The sequence below is a fragment of the Mastomys coucha genome, unplaced genomic scaffold (assembly GCF_008632895.1).
Source record: "Mastomys coucha isolate ucsf_1 unplaced genomic scaffold, UCSF_Mcou_1 pScaffold8, whole genome shotgun sequence".
In the NCBI taxonomy this organism is placed as follows: Eukaryota; Metazoa; Chordata; class Mammalia; order Rodentia; family Muridae; genus Mastomys; species Mastomys coucha.
In genome coordinates, this window is record NW_022196914.1 from 53346037 (window position 1) to 53367678 (window position 21642).

A 21642-nucleotide genomic window follows, 5' to 3' on the forward strand; every position below is an offset into this window, starting at 1 on the left:
AGATCTCATACATATACAGACACACACAAATGCCACAAATACTCTATTCATATGAGCTGGTATGGAATTAGCCCAAGAAAAATTTACAAGCCCAGACCCTTTGGATGGCAGCTGTGGCTAAAGGCCTTTTTGCTGGATGCTGGATTCTAGGTGAAGCCTTTTAAGTAAGGGTCAAGGGACCTCAAAGAGGAAGCTTCTGCTGAAAGGATTAAAGCAACACAAACTGTAATCAAATCAAATCAACCTTCTGTGAAATGAAAAGAAAAAAATAGAACAATAAAACAAAGGATGCCTGTTTAAAGAAAAAGAAAGAAAATAGCAGAGCTTTGCTTTATCAGAACATCTTCCTTTCCTATATAAATGTTCGCGCGCCCAAACATCTCTGAAGCAGTTCATGAGAGGTTAAACCTGCATTTCCTATTTTGTATAGAGGGGTGTAGGTTACAGCTCTGAGGTAGAAGGTGTATGCAAGCAGAGGCAGGGTTGGAACTCTGACCTCCAACATGAAAAAGAAGTTGTGTAGATTCATGGTGCATAACATGATGTTCTGAAATATGCATTCATTTTGGAATCCTGAATCAAACTAAAGTATGCATCCCCTCCTGTACGTATCTTTTGTGTAGTGATGTGCAAAAGGGGACAGTAGCAATGCTGAAAATCTGCTCTTAGCAAGTTTCAAATATGAACTAGATCATACATAAATTTTAGTCACTGTGGTATGAAAGAGGCCTTTGGACGTATCACCCTCAGCACAAGTTTGTACTCTTTGACACCACTGGTCTCTGTGAGTCTATTTATAGCCAATTAAATAGCTGTAAATGATGCAGATCTTGAGATTGCAGATCCTAAGGTGCTTATCTCAAATGTTACCATTTATCTATTGCCTGCTTTCCGGCAGTCTGGATGCCCGCCCTCTCTCCTTGAGGAAATCACCTAGCCAGTCCCATCTGTATACCTGTAGTTCTGTAAAGCACCTTGGTGACCAGGATAGGGCCAAATGAATTGCCCCCTTGTAAAAAAGGCATCCCAGAGTGCTGTAGCTAAGTCCTAATTAAAACAGTATTGTCTTTCTAACAAGAAGAGTATATTCAAAATATGTGGTTTTTAAATTTTACTTTATGTGAATAGCTTTTTGGCCTGCACGTATTACTGTGAACCATATACATGCCTCGTACCCAAGGAGGCCAAAAGAGGTCCATGGATCCTCTGGAATGGAAGTACAGACAGTTATGACCCATGCAGGTGCTGAGAATCAAGCCCGGATCCTCCGGATCAGTAACTGGTGTTCTTAACCTCGGAGCATCCCTCTGCCTCCAAGCTATCTTTTCTAGAAACATTAAAGTACATGGCTTTTCTTTGAAAACAAAAGTCCTGTGTGCATCAGGGGGACGATGTGTGGAGATCAGGGAAGGGCTTCCACGGTTGGTTCTCTCCTACCACGTGGGTCCTGGTGATGGAACGCAGACCGTCAGTCTTTTTGTGGCAGGCGCCTCTGCCAGCTGAGCTGTCTCTCTAGCCCAGACATGGCCATCTTAGCATTAAGAGAGGAAGGAGTTTGAGGAAGTTGTTCAGAGGGCAGCTGCTGTCTGGCTTGAGGTAAACTATAACTCAGTGTTGGTGTTGGTCTCTGTACTGGGAAATACCAACGTCTCTAAGTTCTTCAAGGCTAAGAAGCAGTCAAACAGGAACCTTTCTCATGCAAAAAACAGAACATTTTCTTTTTATGAGGATCAAATATTCTCAGAAGTTATGACATGTGCCCTTTAATGGGGAGTGGGGTGTTATGGATGAGGGGAGGGGTAGCCCCCCTGTTCTATTCTTAGCAAAATGACAGTCTCACTGGAATCAGTGCTGGCACTTCAGACCCAAATAAGAGTGCCATCGAGAGAACAACTCAGTGCATTCCCTGATTTGATGGCTGAAGATATTGTTTGCAGGATTTAAACCAGACGTGGTGCTCCCAGCATCCCACACTTCTATTTGGCTACTGTAGGAGAGTATAGAAAAGAGGGAAATCTTTCAAGCAGGGACGTGTGGGGTTGGCTGGAACGCAGCACACAGGTGTTCAGGAATCTGGATAGAGCTGTTTCATTAGTTACAACTGCCTTCCCACGAATACCGACAGCCCCAATCGGGGCTGGGAGGGAAAGGTCAAAGGGTTGAAGCCCGTTCCTTCAGTCATTGCTAGGTGTTTTGCAAGCAAGTAAAGAGCTGTTTTATTGTCAAGAACCTTTATATGCATGATCATATTTATGTGTGCAAGTTACCCAGCCTTGTTTTGTATCTGATGTTGTTTTTCTGACCCATTTAAGACAAACGGGCTTCATGCCACTCATTCTAGCCTGGAGCACATGGAAAACACATCATCAGCATGCTACGGAAAGCCAATGAGCTCTAACCTCTGTGCCCAGCTCCCACCGCCTCATCCCACTCACACTCCCACACCACCTCATTTTGCCCAGTCATGGCTTAGAGGGGACATCTACTTTTACACGGCATTCTTGTGTGACCTCTTCCCCCACAAAGCATCAGCATAGAGGTTTCCTTTGCCCCTTGGACCATTTTCAAAGGGGTAAACTGTCTAAATAGTTCTGCAGAAATCACCAAAAAGATAGAAAACAGGAAATTAAATGAGTTACCAGGGAAGTCTGCATATGAGTCTAATTTTGTTTTCCAGCGAATCAAGATAGTACAACCCGTATGCCGCACAACAGTATAAACCACAGAACAACACAGTAGCAGTTATAATTTATTTAGCATCAGAATTCATATTACAAATGTTCTCTTTTTCTCCTAGTACTTGGTGGAAAAGGACATTTTTCTTAAAAAAAAAAAAAAAGCAACCAGGAATTTGTATGTTTCTGTCACTGGAATAAGCTTCTAAAAAGTTCCTTGTGACCTTGATGAATAGATTGTGTCTCTAGTTTGTAGAATAAAATGTACAAAATACCAAGAACAAATGGAAATGTATTTTGGACTAAATCATATTGATCCAAACACTGTTGTTGAGGCAGACACACTGTTTCCCCCAGAAAGCTCCAAGTGTAAAAACAAAACAAGCAATCGAACCACCAGGGAAACAAAACAAAATCCCAGGGTAGACCTCAGCTGGGGGAGCCGGGCCATGACAAATGTCAGGCCCCCAAAGATGAGGGAACACACAAAGCCAGCATCCCGGGCTAACTGACAGGCAGTCGATAATTCTGGGGCCTCCCGTGGTGTCCAGGCCTATAAGGGTAATCATCACCAGTATTCAGACCAGCCATCCAGACTCTGAGTCTCTGTACCTGATCACAGAAGTCCATAACAGCCACCCCATGCTTTTAAAAAATTAACTTTTTAGTTTGTTTATTTGTGTGTGTGGGGGTGTGGGTGTGCGTGCAAGCACTGTGCACCCTCATATGTTGTATCCAGGAAGGTCACAGTAGGGCATCAGTTGTTAGCCACTTGTTGTGAGTGCTGTGAGCTGAACCCCAGTCCTCTGCAAGAGCAGCAGCAAGTGTTCTTAACTGCTGAGCCATCTCTCCAGGCCCATCACCATGCCTTTTAGAGCAAGTGTTAGCACCCTGATTGGAAACACTACCGGATGTGCCTGTGAGGATGCTCTCAGGGAAGGCTTACTCTGAATGTGGGCAGCAGCATCCTATTAGCTGGGGTCACAGACCACAGACTCAATCTAAAGGAGAGCTTGAGCTGAGCACCAACATCTGTCTGTCTCTGCTTCCTGACATGGATGTAACATGGCTAACAATGTGAAGCTCCTGCTACCAGGCTTCCCACCAGGATGAACTGTATTTGAAAGCTGGCAGCCAAACACACTCTTTCTTCCTTAAGTTGCTTTGTCAGGTATTTCACCGCAGCACAGAAAGATTAATAAATACACCCACTTCCTACTTTGTGTTTGCACGGTGAGGAGCCCAGCTCCAGCTGGCATGCCACCCTTCAGTCCCAGGCTCCGTGAACACAGAACCAGGTATGAGCAGATTTAGAGATTTAGTTTTTACTTAACATATCCACCAAGGAGGCTCCTTGAACAATTGATCTCCATGCCTGGAGCATTCCTTGCAAGAAGCTGAATTAGTGTCACATTGACATGACCAGCCAAGATGACAAGCCACCAGCTTCCGTTATAGGCCACCTGGGAAAGCCGTTAACTTGGTTTTGCCAACTCTGGTCACCAGATTCTTGACTACAGTAGTTATTTGAGATCTGCTTAGTCAAAGATTCTTTCCAACTCATAGATTTTATTTTTAAAAAACTGAGGATGTTATAATCAAACGACTTCGGGTGGATTGTGCTTTCCATTTGAAAGGAGGCCTGTGCAGTCTTTTTAAATCATTAAGCTAGGTCACAAGGTGGGCTATGAAATAGCAATGAAAGTAATATTGTAGAAGAATATTTGTTGACTTACAATAAATAGTAAGTACTGAATGATTTACAAAAGAAAACTGACAGGTTCTGTAGGTCAGGTTCTGTTTCAAGCCTCTGTCCCTGAGTGTGATGCATTCCTCAGTTTCTTATGGGTTCTTTGCCTTCCCGATGATCTTGTTTAAGCGTCCAGGCATGGTCATATTGCTGTGAGGTCAGCCTGCAGACATCCAGTCTCTTGCCACTTCTTTACACAGAGAGCTTCTGGTTTGCCGCCATCTAACCTTTGTCTTGGATGCTAAATCCACAAAGACTTCCTGCTTACCCAGGCTTCCTTTAGCCACTCCCATGCAGGGAAACCATCTGACCAACGGCTCTGCCTTGCAGGGCTGCTGAAGCATAAAGACATTGGAACTTTGCTTCTCTGGCATTAGTCTTGTCTCTGCCAGGGATACAGGAGAAGACAGCACCGAGTCCTCCCTCTCCCTCTTTTCATTTGCAATTGTTACCATGTTATTTTTCCCAAGATCCTCTCTAGGAATTGAGGACCCCTTCTAAGGAACTGTCACTTTCTAAGCTACTTTTCTTTCCTTTTGACTGTTCTTTCTTTAATCTCAGGGAATCTTCATTTAATTGCCGAGAGTCAGAAAAGACAAGTTAATACTTGCCACCTCTCTCTCTCTCTCCCTCTCCCCCCTCTTGATTACAGCATAAGAAACAATTCAAAGTGTAAAAACATTACTCTTCCTGGGCTTACACTTGTTGCTGGGACCCCAGTACAAAGGAGGCTGGCACAAAAGAACTGAAAGTTCAAGACCAGCCTGGGCGCCTTCATGGAAGCTTGCCCCCAATTAAAAGGCAAAAGAAAGCTGGCCGGTGGTGGCACACGCCTTTAATCCCAGCACTTGAGAAGCAGAGGCAGGTGGATCTCTGAGTTCGAAGGCAGCCTGGTCTACAGAGTGAGTTCCAGGACAGCCAGGGCTATATAGAGAAACCCTGTCTCGAAAACACCAAAAACCAAACCAAACTAAACCAAACCAAAACAATAAAAGGCAAAAGAGCGGTAGAGTGCCTGCCTCGTGTATGATGTCCTGGTTCAATTTCCAGAATTTAAAATTAACACATAATTCTCATCTATATAGATAATACATTGGTGTCCATTTATTAACCTACTATTGAGCCAGCCAAGAGATGTGACCTGCTTTGGAGACATGTTGAAAGCAGGGTTGTGCAGTTAGTGGAGAAAGGAATAGAGAAATGAGATTGCCAAATAGAAACAGAACAAATGATTATACGTACATACACATAAACACATACACACACATGTTCTCTCACACACATATATACATTCTCTCTCACACACATGCACACACAACTGTGTAAGTGTTGGAGCTATTCTGTTTACAAGCTCCCTCTGTTCCCAAGCTACATCTGAATTAGGATTTTTATTGCATGAAAAAACACTATGACCAAAAGCAACTTGCAGAGGAAAGGATTTATTTCATCTTACACTTTCACATCACAGACCATCACTGAAGGAAGTCAGGGCAAGAACTCAGGACAGGAACCTGGAGGCAGGAACTGAAGCAGGGACCACAGAGGGAGCTGCGTACTGTCTTGCTCTCCATGGCTTGCTCAGCCTGTTGTCTTATAGCACCCAGGACCACCTGCCTAGGAATAGGACTTCCCTGAGTGAGCTAGACCCCTCCCCACATATATCAATCATAAATCAAGAACATTCCCTGAACACTTGCTTAAAAAGTCTTATAAGGACAATTTTTTTTTTTTAAATTAAGAGTCTCTCTTCCTAGATATGTCTGGGTTTGTTATATTGATATTGATATAAAGCAGCCAGCACACTATCACAACTTGTTATTTTTCTGCAAGTTAATCTTTAGTTTTGCAGAACTATGTCATGCTTGGGCTATGGTAAGAAGAGGGTCATTTCCCTAGTGATCACATGACCCTTCATACAGGTTTTAGAATGGTCACATGACTATTTTTAGTTTAGTTTTTTTTTTCCCCCCACAACAGCATATACTTTCTGCATTAGTCTTTTTGCTTTAAGGACTTAGATTCTTCAATGTGTAAGATCTGAGTTCGGTTCTCACCGTTTCTGCTGCTATCACCCTGCCCTTTCTGACCAATGGAAGCATAATTTCAAGCTGAGAACCAACCAAATGTTTAAGAACAAGACAGAGCATGTTCTCTGGAACTTGGGGTGTTACCAGATTGATAAGGATCAGAGTGTCTGAAAACACAATGACATGGGGGGACTTTCTGAATGTTGAATATAGACCCTCCTGGCTCTCTCTCTAAGTCAGAATCATGACCCTCTGTTGGAGATAGGAAAAAATGCTGGGGGTTTTGATCAGTCCAGAAAAAGATCTTAAGGGAAGGGCTTCTCCAGATAATGGTCCGCCCTGGTTCCCCTACAGTAGGCTTGTCATGCCTCCATAATCAGAGCTTCTTGACAGCCTTTCCATTCTCAATTTTTAATCATGGATTATTAATTAAGAGCATCTGTCATTTGATGGTGTCTCTAATTTGAAAGATGGAAGCAGAGAGCAGCCTGAAGGAAATCAGAATTTTTTTTTTTTTTGAGGCAGAAAATATGAGCTAAATGATCAGAGAGTGGAGAGAAGACTCTGAACAAGAACATGTCTTTTCGTGATGCCTTTCTCCCGAGGATAGACAGAGAGCAAAGAGCTCTGGGAACTGGAAAGCCAATGGCAAAGTGAAGTAGCAGCATCAAGAGGGTAGACGATGCAGAAGATAAAGCTGAACTCTGACCCCTAGGAAGGAAAGCCAATCACACATGCATGCTCTTGGGTGCACACACACACACACACACACACACACACACACACACACAGAGAGAGAGACAGAGAGAGAGAGAGAGAGAGAGAGAGAGAGAGAGACAGACAGACAGACAGACAGACAGACAGACAGACAGACAGACACAGAGACACAGAGACACAGAGAAGACGGGGTATTTAAAGGATTAATTTATGGGGTTAACAAAGTATATAAATGAAGAAAGGAGAGAATAAGGGAGGAGAAGAGAAAAATTTGCCAATGAAATAATTCAAGAAAATTTCCCAGACTGAAGTACAAGGTTGGAAAGAAAAGTCTGGAAGACATTGATAAATAAGACCTTTAAAATTCAGAACCTAGAGCTTGCAAAGATCCATTATGCTACTGAACCATGAGCACAGAATGTAAACATTTTTAAACTTGAAAAGTCTCAATGAACTCACCTTCTGTATATCCTCCCTTCCCCTGCCCAAGAGTTGACTGGAGGACAGATCATAGAAACCCAAGAAAGAGACTTGCTATAAGGGAAAATGGAAATCTAACACAGGAGAGAAACAAAGGACTATCCTGGGTGGCAGAAAAGCAAGCTCCCACATCAGCTGCACCAAAGAGGCCACTATCCCCAAACAGAACACATGAACAGACAGCCCTGTCACTGAGCTATCCTCAGTTCTTGACCCACAGAACCTAGGGGAGTAAGAAAGAAGATATAGAATCGAGGAGGCAAAACACACCCAGGATCAGAGATGAGGAGGACACAACATCTGTCCTAACACCAGGAGTAACTGGGACCAGCAGGACCGGGCACACAGGAACTCTGCCAGCCCAGTGGCTCAGGTTCCTTCGGGTCTCACAACACCTAGAGGAAGCTCTACTCCCAGGTGCTCTAACATGCCCAGGATCAGAGGAGAGGAGGACACAACATCTGTCCCAACACCAAGAGTAACTGGGACCAGCGGGACCAGGCACACAGGAACACTGCCAGCCCAGTGGCTCAGGCTTCTTCTGGTCTGTCTGGGCTCGTGCCCTGAGCAGAGCTTGGGCGCAAGCTCCACAGCCAGTCCCACAACACCCAGAAGAAGCTCCACTCCCAGGTGCTCTAACAAGCCTAGGATCCCAGGATCCCAGAATCACAGGATCACAGAGACAGTTTGACTCTGAGGAGTTCTGACACAACCAGGATCACAGGAAGAACAGTTTCCAGTCAGATTTAGCAAGGGCAGGTAGCACTAGAGATAACCAGATGATGCGGGTCAAGCCTAAGAATATAAGCAACACAAAGCAAGATTACTTGGCATCATCAGAACCCAATACTCCCACCTTAAAAAGTCCTGGACACACCATCACACCAGAAAAGCAAGATTCAGATATAAAATCACTTCTCATGATGCTGATACAGGACTTTAAGAAAGACATAAATAGCACCCTCAAAGAAATACAGGAGAACACAGGTAAACAGCTAGAAGCCCTTCAAGAGGAAACACAAAAACTCCTTAAAGAACTATAGGAAAACACAATCAAACAGGTGAAGGAAATGAACAAAACCATCCAGAACCTAAAAATGGAAATAGAAACAATAAAGAAATCAGAAAGAGAGACAATCCTGGAGATAGAAAACCTAGGAAAGAAATCAGAAGTCACAGATGCAAGCATCACCAACAGAATACAAGAGATAGAAGAATCTCAGGGGTAGAAGATACCATAGAAAACATTGGTACAACAGTCAAAGAAAATGCAAAAAGCAAAAAGCTCCTAGCACAAAACATCCCGGAAATCCAGGATGCAATGAGAAGACCAAACCTAAGGATAATACGCATAGAAGAGAGTAAAGACTCCCAAGGTAATGGGCCAGTAAATACCTTCAACAAAATTATAGAAGAAAACTTCCCTAACCTAAAGAAAGAGATGCCCATGAACATACAAGAAGCCTATAGAATTCCAAATAGACTGGACCAGAAAAGAAATTCCTCCCATCACATAATAATAAAAACACCAAATGCACTAAACAAAGAATTTTAAAAGCAGGAAGGGAAAAAAGTCAAGTAACATATAAAGGCAGGTCTATCAGAATTACACCAGTCTTCTCACCAGAGACTATGAAAGCTAGAAGATCCTTGGCAGATGTCATACAGACCCTACAAGAACACAAATGCCAGCCCAGGCTACTATACACAGCAAAACTCTCAATTACCATAGATGGAGAAAACAAGATATTCCATGACAAAACCAAATTTACACAATATCTTTCCACAAATTCAGCCCTACAAAGGATAATAGATGGAAAACATCAACATAAGGAGCAAAACTACACCCTAGAAGAAGCAGGAAAGTAATCTTTCAACAAATCCATATAAACCTAATTTCACCTCTTACAACAAAAACAGAAAGTAACAATTCCTTTTGCTTAATATCTTACTATGAAAATTAATATTATCAACATATCCTAATCAATTGAAATCCAAAAATATGAGGAATTAGAAATTTATTGACTGTCATACAATGGTCTCTCTAATTTGGTAATTGGAGAAATAAGTCCAATATGTGTGTAAGAGAGAGAGAGAGGTGTTCTTTAATATAGCCCAACACTATTTGAGTATATGATTCAATAGGTTTTAAGAGATTTGTAAAGATGTACAAATGCCAATTCTCTGTTTCTCTCTAGAAAGAATCCATACCCCTTAAACAGTCACACCCAGTCCAATCCCGTCCCCATTCCCCAGAAAGCATTCATCTGCTCCTTGACTGCAAATTCCCCGTTCTGAGTACTTCCCAGCAATGGAATCATATGATACACAGCACATGTATTTTCAGAGTTCCATCCAAGACACAGCAAGGTTTAGTGTTGTCCACTGTTTTCCACAACTCTTGTCCTGATGTGTGGGTGTGCAGTGTTTTATGTATCCACCCTTTAGATGACAGGTATAGTCAACTTGAGGCATGGTGCTGTTACAGATTCATGTACCAGTGATTCCCACGTTTCTCTTGGGTAAATACCAAGCAGCAGAACTGAGCCTTATGGCATCTCTATGTTTAACTCTCCCAGGACCCGCCACGCTGCTCTCCAAAGCAGACGTACAGTTTTTTATTCAGACCAGCAATGTTCTGAGAGCTCTGGTTCCTCCACACTCTTACCAGCACTTGGCAAATGGGTTTTAAGTAGATGTGCATGTCTGCGTGCATGTATGTGAGAAGGGCAGCAATTGATTTTGGGTGTCTTCTTCAATCACTTCAACTTATTTTTTGAGTCAGGGTGTCTCACTGACCCTGGTGCTTGCAGATACAGCAAACCTCAGGAACCCTGCTGGGTCTGCCTCCCACTTCAGGGTTCCAGCTGTGTGCCAACACACCTGGCTTCTAAAGTGAGTGCTAGGATCCCAACTCTGGCCTCTCGTTCTTACCACAAACACTTTATGGATGCAGTCACCTCCCCAGCCCTCTCATTAGGTTTGATTTGCATTTCCTGATAAACAATGATGGTATTTGATCCTGAATTGACTGACCATTAATATATATTCTTGGAGAAGTATCTCTTTAAATCCTCTATTCATTTTGAATTGGACTATTTCATCATGAACTACTTTGTCTGTTCTGTACGTAAGTAATTTAACAGATATTTTACTTGAAACCTTCCCAACTATGCATCTCTTGACTTTATTGGTGGTATTTGCAGCACAGAAGTGCTTTAATGTTCAGGATGCTTTTGATAGAGTGAGAAAGGAACCATTGCTTAAGCAAGATTAATATTTATCATTGAGTACTACTTCAGCAGAGAGGAGCCTGGGCCTTCCCCATCAGGCTGAATGTTGTCAGGGGCAGTCTTGCTTAAGCCTGACACATGTAATTGCAACCAGCTGCTGTGAGTTCCTAATTGCAATGGTTGTACCCAGAAGATGGTATTTTACAGCTCTCTCCACTGTCGTCACACTCTGAACATTCTCTTGGCCTCCTCTTCCACTGTGTTCCCTGAGCCTTGGGGGGTTTGATGGTATAAATGCCTTGTTTAGAGTCGAGTGCTCAACTGTCAATTATTCTCAATATCTTGAGCAGTTTTCAGTCAATGAGGTCTGATGTGCCCACCAGTCTCCAGTGTATAGTGCCAAACCCATGGTTGCACAGACAGCCCTGGCCAAACTCAGTGGGCCACAAAACAAAACCACATGGATGTGGAGAAAGGATTTGTAGGGAGGAGAGAGAAGAGAAAGAGGCAGGGAGATAAGAGAATTGCAGGATGAGAGTTATTAGATATATCACATATGTGCATCAAATTGGCCATGAATAAATTTACAAATCAAACCCCCAAAAGATTTATACTTATGCTTCTATTAAGAATGTTAGTTTTTCCTTCCAGTTTCCATCTGCACCTGGAGATGACCCTGTACCACAGTTCTCCGTACCCAAATCCTGCTGGGAAAGAGCTGGTCTCCCAGGAGTGCTGACCTGAGAGCACAGGTGAGACCACCACTTCTGCTCAAATACCTGGGCCAAGAGGGACACATCCAGAGCCCTCAGGACACAGGAACCAAGGAGCAGCCTGGGACAGGATCCTTCCGGATTCCATCTGCACTTGGAGTTGACCCTGTGCCACAATTTTTCATACCCAAATCCCACTGGGAGAGAGCTGGTCTCACAGGAGTGCTGACACACAGGCCTACAGGAGGGACAAGCCACAGTCAGAGACAACAAGACCAGCTAACACCACAGATAACCAGATGGTGAGAGGCAAGTGCAAGAACATAAGCAACAGAAACCAAGGTTACTTGGCATCATCAGAACCCAGTTCTCCCACTGCAACAAGCCCTGGATACCCCAAGACACTGGAAAAGCAAGATTGATTTAAAATCACATCTCATGATGATGATAGAGGACTTTAAGAAGTACATAAATAACTCCCTTAAAGAAATACAGGAGAACACAGGTAAACAGGTAGAAGCCCTTAAAGAGGAAACACAAAAATCCCTTAAAGAATTACCAGAAAATACAACCAAACAGGTGAAGCAATAGAACAAAGCCATCTAGGATCTAAAAACAGAAATAGACATAATAAAGAAATCACAAAGGGAGACAGCCCTGGAGATAAAAACCTAGGAAAGAAATCAGAAGTCATAGATGCAAGCATCACCAACAGAATGCAAGAGATAGAAGAGAGAATCTCAGGGGCAGAAGACACCTTAGAAAAATTGACATAACAGTCAAAGAAAATGCAAAAAGCAAAAAGCTCCTAACCCAGAACATCCAGGAAATCCAGGATGCAATGAGAAGACCAAACCTAAGGATAATAGGTATAGAAGAGAGTGAAGATTCCCAACTTAAAGAGCCAGTAAATATCTTCAACAAAATTATAGAAGAAAACTCCCCTAACCTAAAGAAAAATATGCCCATGAACATACAAGAAGCCTTTAGAATTCCAAATAGACTGGACCAGAAAAAAAATTCCTCCTGTCACATAATAGTTAAAACACCAAATGCACTAAGCAAAGAAAGAATTTTAAAAGCAGGAAGGGAAAAGTGTCAAGTAACATATAAAGGCAGAACTATCAGAATTTTAACAGACTTCTCACCAGAGACTATGAAAGCTAGAAGATCCTGGACAGATGTCATACAGACCCCAGGAAAACACAAATGCCAGCCCAGGCTACTATACCCAGCAAAACTCTCAATTAGCATAGATGGGGAAACCAAGATACTCCATGACAAAACCAAATTTATATAATATCTCTCCACAAATCAGCCCTACAAAGGATAATAGATGGAAAACTCCAACACAAGGAGGAAAACTACACCCTAAAAAAAGCAAGAAAGTAATCTTTTAGCAAACCCAAAAGAAGATAGCCACACAAACATAATTCCACCTCTAACAACAAAAATAACAGGAAGCAACAATCACTGTTCCTCAATATCTCTTAACATCAATGAACTCATTTCCCCAATAAAAAGACATAGACTAACAAACTGGATATTATCTTTACCAGTCCTACATCTGATAGAGGGCTAATACCCAATATATACAAAGAACTTAAGAAGTTAGACTCCAGAGAACCAAATAACCCTATCAAAAAATGGGGAACAGAGCTAAACAGAGAATTCTCAACTGAGGAAACTGGAATGGCCAAGAAACACCTAACGAAATGTTCAACATCCTCAGGGAAATTCAAATCAAAATGACTCTGAAATCCCACCTCACACTAGTCAGAATGGCTAAGATCAAAAACTCAGGTGACAGCAGGTGCTGGTGAGAATGTGGAGAAAGAAGAACACTCCGGGCGGTGGTGGTGCACGCCTTTAATCCCAGCACTTGGGAGGCACAGGCAGGCAGATTTCTGAGTTCAAGGCCAGCCTGGTCTACAGAGTGAGTTCCAGGACAGCCAAGGCTACACAGAGAACCCTGTCACAAAAAAAAAAAAAACAAAAAAAAAACAAAGAAGAAGATGAAGAAGAAGAAGAAGAGGAAGAGGAAGAGGAAGAGGAAGAAGAGGAGGAAGAAGAGGAGGAGGAGGAGAAGGAGAAGGAGAAGAGGAAGAGGAAGAGGAAGAGGAAGAGGAAGAGGAAGAGGAAGAGGAAGACTCCTCCATTGCTGGTAGGATTGCAAGCTGGTACAACCACTCTGGAAATCAGTCTGGTGGTTTCTCAGAAAATTGGACATAGTACTAACTGAGGACCCAGCTATGCTACTCCTGGGCATATACCCAGAAGATGCTCCATCATGTAAGAAGGACACATGCTCCACTATATTCATAGCAGCCATATTTATAATATCCAGAAGCTGGGAACAACCCAGATGTCCCTCAACAGAGGAATGGATACAGAAAATGTGGTACATTCACATAATGGAATACTATTCAGCTACTAAAAACAACGACTTCACAAAATTCACAGGCAAATGGATAGATTTAGAAAATATCCTGAATGAGGTAACTCAATCACAAAAGAATGGACATGGTATATACTCACTGATAAGTGGATATTAGGCAAAGAGCATGGAATACCCATAATACAACTAACAGACTACATAGAGCTCAAGAGGAAGGAAGACCAAAGAGTGGATGCTTCAGTCCTACTTAGTAGGAGGAACAATATAAGCAAGGGAAGTAGAGGATGGGAGGAACTTGGAAGGAAGAGAGGAGTGGGAGGGGGAAAAGAGGGGAAGAATCAGGTATGGGAGGAAATGGAGGAGATGTACAGAGGGTCAGGAAATTGAGCAGAGGTGTGTAGCAATGGAGGATGGGGAACTGAGAGTAGCAACCAGAAAGTCCCCGATGCCAGGAAAGCAAGAGCCTCCCAGGACCCAATGGGATGACATTAGCTAAAATAACCCTCAAAGGGAAGGAAGAACCTGTCGAGACCATACCTAGAGGTTAGGCATGGCCCCCTGGTTAAGAGATGGGGCCACCCACCTATCTCAAAGTTTAACCCAGAATTGTGAAAGACCCCCAGAACTGGGGAGATCCTTACTCAAGTCTCAGGATGACGCGACCACCCAATGACTCACGAGAGACAGAACTTGCTGCAATCACATGAGGTTTATTGGGGATATCGGTACCAGGATCAATCTCGTGACCTTGCCAGCCAGAGGAGTTCGACTCCCGAACACAAGAAATAAGGGGTATTTAAGGGAAAACCCACAAACTGGGGGTGGGAAGAGGGTTACCAAGGAAACATTCAGAGGCACCCAACCCAAGGTATTCAGTTAGGGAGGGAAACATATTCATTCTAGGAATGTAATCTTTATGGAGAGTCCCATAAACCAGTAGACCTTCATTCCTAGTTCCGCCCTCATTGCAGATCAGCCAGGAGGGGCAGGTATCGGGAACCAGAGCCCTGAGGCTCTGAGTTCCTGGAACTGGCTATTTTATATTTCTGGCTTGTTATATCTCTACTAGTACATTACTTTTTGTTAACATGCTTTTTCCCAAATTTCTAAGTCTCCCAGTCTTTCAATTGCTCCTGTCTAAAGGAAATATAGGGACAAAGAGTGGAACAGAGACTGAAGGAAAGGCCATCCAGAGACTGTCCCACTTGAGGTTCTATCCCACATGCAGACACCAAACCCAGACACCATTGCTAATGCCAAGAATTGCTTGCTGACAGGAGCCTGATATAGCTGTCTCCTGAGAGGCTCTGCCAGATCCTGACCAACACAGATGCGGAGACTTGCAGCCAACCATTGGACTGAGCACAGGGACCCCAATGGAGGAGTTAGGGAAAGGACTGAAGAAGTTGAAGGTTCTTTATCTGGCATCAATGGGAGTGGAAACCCTTCATCCTGTGAAGGTTTGATGCCGCAGTGTAGACAGTGTAGAGGAATGCTAGGACAGTGAGGCAGGAATGGGTGGGTGGGTGGGAGGAACACCCTCATAGAAGCAGGATAATGGTGGGATGGGATAGGGGGTTTGCAGAGGGGGAACCGGGAAAGGAGATAATGTCACACCCACTCCAGTGGAGTCTGTGTGACAGCATTCCCTGAGGCAAAAAGTTTCAAGGACAGTAGTCTCCTGGAATTTTTTGGTCTCCCCTAACATGGTTGTGGCCCAGATTTGTCCTTGCGATGGTCGATGGTCATTGGAGGGTTTTGCCTGCTTTCTTTCTGTATTGTTTTATTATTAGGTATAGAAGAGCCCCCAAGGAATGATTTGCAAATAGTCAAGCTAGATTGGGCATAGTTTCCTGGGCCCCATTAGTGTTCCAACATCCTAGTCTTTGCTGAGCCAACCTTGGGCTTGGAATTTCATAAAGAATGTTACTTATTTAGACAAATTGCCTCCAGCTATGAAAGAGAGATAGTGATAGAAATCGGGCATTGTAGTTTATTGGATAACAGTTAATTATCCCAGGGCAAGTTCAACAATGTAAATTTAGAATCCTCATTACAGTCACATATGGCAGACCACATTAGAATTACAGCAGAGTCACTCCCAGAGCTATAGTAATGTATTATTCTTGGTAAGGTTAGTATGGGACCCCCTGGTGCACACTTCTGCTAGCCCAGAGGATTAGCATAGTTGGGCATTTACTAAGGACCAGCTGGTAGTAGGTTATACAATAGACTAGAATGGAAACTATTTTTACCTGGCTTCTAAGATTAAGCTGACTTTAGATAAGCCTGATTTTCTTTCAGTTGTAACCACTGCCTAGTTCCTGTCAATTACATGTATATACTTTTCTATAGAATCATTATGCATCAGATGACCTCGATGTATTTTGACTGGTGTATTATCTAACTTCCTTTTGTCTTCTGTAATGATCATTTAAGCCTGATGCTTACGTTGAGAAATTACACTCAGATTCAGCACTCCCTTGTATCCTTGTCTGTGTGTCATTTTCGCCATCTCCTTGTCCACTTGAGTACCGGAACCCTGATTTCTCCCACAGGCTTAGGGACCCTCAACTGGCCTGGCCTGTGGCAAGATAATGTAAGAATTGAGCAAACCAAGGATCCAGAAAAATACCTCATAAAAATACCAAGGCCATTAAGCCTAAAGGGACACCTCATAAAAGTACTGAGGAGTCAAGAATGCAAGGACTAAGCAAACACCCATTCCCAAGGAACGCCCGGTTCCAGGAAAGGTCCCAAGGAGGGGGGTGGATCTCCCCCCACCCCTCCTATGTGCAACTTGTATCTCCTCCTGGAGGAAAAAGGTCAATAAAAATGAGAAAGATAACCAGCCCATGCTGTAAGTTGTAACCAGCCCATGTTGTAAGCTGTAAAACTCTGTTCTGAAAAGGTATAAAAAGTAAGAGCTTTGTTTCCTCGGGGTCACCTTTGCTCTGAATGCAAGACAACCCCAGTATACTGGATCAATACAAACCTCATGTTAATTGTATCAATCTTCATCCCTGTGTCTTCGCAAGTAGGGCACCCACGCCCAATTTAACAATAACATTTGAAATGTAAACAAATAAGAATCCAATTAAAAAATTTTAAAAAGTTGTAACAATCTTGAATCCTGCCATAGATTGCCTGCCTCTAAACTTAACAAATTGGTTAATAAATGCTTGGATGGCTCTGAAATGTTAAGTCTCTGAAAAACAAAAAAAAGAATGTTACTTTTAGCTTATACATTTTGATCTTTGATTCATTGTAAATTAGTTTGTGTATTTGAAGTGAGATAATTGTCCTTGTTAGCCCTGGCCACTAAAACAAAATTCCACAGGCTAGGTAAATTGATTAATTATAGACATTTTTTTCTTATAGTTGTGGAGGCAGAAAAGTTCGGTATGAAGGTATTGGCAGATTCATTTGTTAGTGAAGTTCCTCTTGCTGGCTTACACACAGCTGCCATTTTGTTATATACTGATACAAGCTCTTGTTTATATACAGAAAGAAAAGGACAGAGAGACATAGACAGAGATAGACAGAAAGAGAGACAGAGAAAAGGATAGGAGGGATGAGAGGAGAGGAAAAGGGAGGGGAGAAAGGGGAGAGCATTGGTCTATTTCTCACCTTATAGTTTCATTAATGGGGCTCTGTCTCACAATCTCATGTAAACCTAATTATCTCTCAAAATCTTCCCAATCCCATTGTGTTGAGAGTTAAAGTTCCAGAACATGACTAGGGATATACTCTGTCTTAGCAGTGATGTCCCAACTATTTCCTCTGTGTGGTCTCAGCACCATTTGTTGAGAACACTATTCTTTCCACCACTGAATAGTCCTGCCGTCCACAGCTCTGTCTGCTGTAACAAAACCTCCAGAGCTGACATACTTAAGTTTATTTGAACAGACATTATTTTTTCCTCATAGGTCTGGACAATGGACAGTCTGAAACCCAGGTACCGGCAGGCCTGATGTCTAGGGCCTCTTCTGTGCTTTGTTTTGGAGGTTCTATCTTCAGCTACATCCTCGGGGAGGAGGGAGGAACACTGTCTTCACACAGTAGAAGGGACAGGAAGGCCATAAAGAAGTGAATGCCCCATCCCGTTTAGCTACCTCCTAGAGGCTGTGCATTCTAACATCCAAATTTTGGGGAATAATGGCTCTTAGGATCCAACATATTTGGAAATTTGGAGAGGAATATTTCAGCCATAGCAGCACCTTTGACAAAAACAAGCTGTCCATAAAGACAATTGTTTGTTTCTGAACTCTCGGGGTTTCTTTGGGGGGGGGCAGTGGGGGGGTGAGATAGGTTTTCTCTGTGTATCCCTGGCTATCCTGGAACTCTAGACTAGGCTGGCCTTGAATTCAGAAATCTGCCTACCTCTGCCTCCCAAGTGCTGGGATTAAAGGCATGCACCACCACCGCCCAGCAGGACTCTCAGTTTTATTTCACTGTCTGTACCCCTGCCCAAATGCATCTGGATGAAGTGTGTCACATTGCTTTTACTTTGTAGGAAATTTTGGTATCAGTTTTTGTTTGGGTATTTTTTGAGAATATTTTCTTATTCTGGGTCCCTTGTACTTCTATATAAATTTAAGAATCACCTGGTCAACTTTTGGGGGAGAAAGATACCTAAGACTTTTACAGTAATTGTGTTGAATCTGTTGATCTTCCCCTCCCCCCACCTGTCCCCATTTATCAAAATCCCCAAACAGAAGCATACAGTGCCATTTGTCTGTTTGGGAGTTCTTTGTTTTCTTCCAAAAGGATTTCATGATCCTTTTGTTTTCTTCGTTGCCAAATGTTTCATTATTTTTGATGCAACAGGCTTATTATAAAGCAACTGGTTTATTAACTCCGGCTTTGTAGTGCTCAATGCTAGTGCACAGAAATATTATTCATTTTTATATACTGATTTTTCCCTCATTTATTACTTCTAAACATTTTTGTGTGTATTTATTTAGGATTTTCTTTATAGGAATAAAAACCTTGTCATCTGGAAATAGGAACTTTTTTTCCTTAGATTATAGTAGGCACACACACATCCTGTTGTTTTTTTTTCTTCGAAGCACCATCCTACCAGACCAAATTCTGGCTGCTGGAATGGCACCATATTTGCATATGACCTGTGAATGCTTTTCCATATGCTTTTAATCATCTCTTCACAGCTTACACCACCTAATGCTGCACAATGCTATGGAATGCTGCTACAGAAACAGCTATCATGGGGAAATTTGGGGGAATAATGGCCGTAAGTGTCTGTATGTACTCAGTGTGGATGAAGGTTGTTTTTCCCCCTGAATGTTTTTGATCCATGGCTGACTGAATGACAGATGAAGAGGCCACAGACACAGAAAGCCAACTGTGCTTGTAACCTACCATAAAAAGACGCAATAGGATTCTGAGGTTAACCTCAACTACCTCTTTTTATGAGGCTTTGGTGAAGTTCTTGGATGTGTGGTTAGGGGCAGACCAATTGCTCCAGTTCAGGCTTCATCATCTCTTGTCACTCCTGAGCCCTTGCCTTGTGATTAGGGGTTTGCACCATGCTAAGGGGGTCTCAACATATGGGAATCACTTGTGTGCTTTGTGCCTGAGGGCACAAAAAGTGGGGGTCAGATTCCCCCCCCCCCCCATCAGAGTTGAGTAACCAGGCGCTCGGATCCAAACCTAGGCCCTCTGGAAAAGTCAGTCTCTCCAGGCCCTCAATAGTAGATTTTCATATCACATTCTTCATAATCATTAAAGAGAATGTTCTCCCTTCTGTTTGGACTTTCTAAGGGTTCAGATTTATATTTTAAAATTCAATCTGAAATCAGCTCGTGTTCTGCCTGTGAAGGCAGGTCTGTGTTCATGTAAACATGTCAAATATGAGAGTCAAAATCACGCTGGGCGGTGGTGGCGCATGCCTTTAATCCCAGCACTTGGGAGGCAGAGGCAGGCGGATCTCCGAGTTTGAGGCCAGCCTGGTCTACAGAGTGAGTCCAGGACAGCCAGGGCTACACAGAGAAACCCTGTCTCAAAAAACCAAAACAAAACAAAATAAAACAAAAAAAGAGAGTCCAAGTCACGGAAGTCTTTTTAATGAGTGAAACAGCTGCTAATATTTGTCAGGTGTATGTCCTGATTTTCCTTTCTGTGTATCCACACACAGAAATACAGACCCAAGCGTGCATGAAGTTAAGATGAGAAGATGTTGTAAAATGTAGCTTGTCACTTTTTTATTAACCAATATGATACAACCTCAAATCACATGGAGCTATATCCAAAGATAATTTTGTTTTGTTTCATTTTGTTTTGTTTTGTATTGTTTTATGAAAAGAGGCCTTTTTATATAACTCAGTCTGGTATAGTCTTCAACTTGCCTCTATTTTCTTAATGCTGGGATTACAGACATGTGCCTCACACCCAGCTTCCATTTTAACTGTTAACAGTTAAACATCACTGTGCATGTAGAGGATTAATAACTCTCAGTTTGACAATTATTAATAGATATTTAATAGATATTGTATCTAGATTCATGTGTATCAAACCTCAACACTTGCCCTATCCCTATATTACATTCCTAAAGACGTAATCCCTGAGCCAAAACAAACAACCATATAATACTTTGATATATAATGCTAAGTTCGTCATGAGAAAGGTTCCAGTTCACATACCCAACAGTGTTAAGAAAAGAGCTTGCCTCCCCAGCACTGGCTGTTATCAAACTTCCTAACTTTGGCTTATTTAGGCAAAGAATGGTATTTTATTATTTTTAATGCATTTGGGGTGGGATAGAAATACCAAACACATCTCTGTGTCTATTGGCCATATGTTAGCTACTTTTATTTTGTCTATCATTGTGATCAATGGCCTTTCCATAGAAATGTTAGTCTATTCTTATCAATTTATTGATACTTTTTGGTACACAAAAGACACTTATTCTCGTCCTATATAATGCATGGAGGCCTTGTTTAAATACAGTTTCATGCCATTTGTCTAGAAATTCATTTTTTTTCTCTTCTCACCAGGTCTGTGCATTTCTAGGCCATGCTATTCAGGTTGTCTCAAGATGTTTCTCCCTTGGTCTTTTGCTGTGGGGAGAAAATCTGCTCATAACGAGAGGCTCTTTAGAAATGATAAAGGACATACAACAGTGATCAACATCCACTTTCATCACCACCTGAAAAGCTTCCGTTGCCCACCATGTGTGGAAACATCAGCCTCACGGTGCTTCTGCATAGTGTGACAACCTTTGCGTTTGCAAATACATCTGCTTGTTCTTTCCAGTCTTCCTTCTGGACTTTGCAAACTTCAGATTCTTTGAAAGTCCATGAAGGTCCAGATCCAGAAAGAATGGCTCACATGGAGCCCTTCCCACCAGCCCCATGTCCACCTGTTTCCCTCATGTGGTTCTTCTAGTTCTTTTGTCATGGGCCAACCTCCCATGTTCTCCCATGTTTGTCCTGCTTTACCAGTGAAAAATAGCCATTTTACTCCTTCTATAAGCAACAGTCCCTCAGAATTAGAACTTTAATAATATCAGCCCTGTCTATGCAGAAAAGTTTAAGAAATTGCCAGAAAGGTTTTAGAAAATTATCATCAAGAAACACAAAGGTCGCCGGGCGGTGGTGGCGCACGCCTTTAATCCCAGCACTTGGGAG